A 1,739-nucleotide genomic window follows, 5' to 3' on the forward strand; every position below is an offset into this window, starting at 1 on the left:
CCCCCCCCATCAAAATTTTAACTGGCACCACAGAGGCCAAGGCTGCACCCATGGGAGAAAGCTAAACTTCAAGTAGTCCAAAGCAGGTGAACACGTATATTTCAATTTAAGAATGGCTTGTTGTGGTTTAGCAGAAATTGTAAGTTTATGCCCAGCTGACCTGAAGCCTCAGGGATAAAGCCATTTCTGATCAATAGGCAAAGCTAAACATCAACACGGGTTCCGATGCAGAGCGTATTCTGATGTTCGCTGTGCAGGCAGATGGAAAAATGACGATGTGCCCACAGAGCAGCTCACACGCAAAGAGGGCCGGGGATGATCGTGCTCGCAGTATGCCGGTAGAGCTCCTCTTGGGAGTTAACTTACCTGACTTGTGCCAGCCGAGAGGGGCCAAATCAGTTTAAACAGGACAGTTTAGTTAACGGGAGTAAATTTTGACTGAAACAGTTCAGGAGCCATTCTGAGGAGCTGCTACTCCCATCCGATGAGGATTCCCTTCTACAAAGGGTTACTTCTTCCAGCAGGATTTGGAAAATAACGTGTTCCTGCAACTTAACTACTGTTATTTTCTCATGTAGAAAAGCCCTTTGAGTATCATGCTTAGGCTGGAAGGGGTTTATGAGGAAGCTTGTACTGCTGCAACCAGCCCGGTATTTATTCCGGACCCGGTTGTGCTCACTTCGAAGCCAATTGCAATGTTCCATGGATTTAACTAAGGTCCAGGTTTGGCTCGCTTCTAGCCGCTGAGGCTGGATAAATAGAGGGATTCAGAGAAGTCCCACACCTTTGACGCTGCATTCATCAACAGAAAACTGGGCTACCTGTGGCAGCATATGGAATATTTTTCTGACAAGGAAACCATTGTACGGAAACCTCACTAGCTGCCATTTTCAGTCAGTCGGGGAGGGAGGCATTTGCTCAACATATTTCATTTCTGGAAATTTTTCCACAGGAATGATAACCTCCGAGACCACGCTCCTTGGCACCTTTGGCTGGAGCAGATCCCTCTTCCTGCAAAAGCCGTTACGGGCAGCAAATGTTCTTGTCAGCAAAAGCAGAAGGTATCGTAGTGCAGTAGCTTCAGCAGCATGTTTTATCAGTAAAAATTGATCAAGTTGCAGAACACCACCATTAAGGGAAAATTTTCTGTAAAAACAGATGTTTATAATTAAGGGGCAGGTTAGAACTTTTTAATATATCGGAAACACTTTGTAAATGGTTAGGGTGAGTTTCTTTCCATTTCAGTGGAGTAAGGGGAACTGCTAGGAGAGCCATGTGAAGCTGATGGATTAAAGCCTGAGACAAATGAAGTCTCTCATTAGAGCGACTGGTTTTGAGTCAAGCCGTAAATTTGCATGAGTATCTGTGAGAATATTTATAATTTTGTAAGAGAAGGGTACAATTTTGAAGACTGGAGACCTTAAAACAGGAAAAGAGATTCTGCTGAAACTGAGTCGGGAAGAAATCAAACCCCTGTATTTGCCTGTGCGTGTGCCTCTGACTAAAGGATTTATGCTGTTACATCAAAATCCCACCTTATATGTAGTTCTTCTGGTTATGAAAACAGACAAATCAAAACCTGTGAAAAGTGATCCAAGTGTAAGCAGTAGAGTATAGCCTGCTCGGAAATGTAGGCAGCCCAAAACAACAGCTTTAACTTCCATAGGCGTCTTGATGGAGTCTGAATTCCCAAACTGCCTCTGAGGCAAAAAACAAGCACTGGGGGAAATTTTCTTAGC

The sequence above is a fragment of the Pygoscelis adeliae genome, unplaced genomic scaffold, assembly GCF_000699105.1.
Source record: "Pygoscelis adeliae isolate BGI_AS28 unplaced genomic scaffold, ASM69910v1 Scaffold269, whole genome shotgun sequence".
Classification (NCBI taxonomy): domain Eukaryota; kingdom Metazoa; phylum Chordata; class Aves; order Sphenisciformes; family Spheniscidae; genus Pygoscelis; species Pygoscelis adeliae.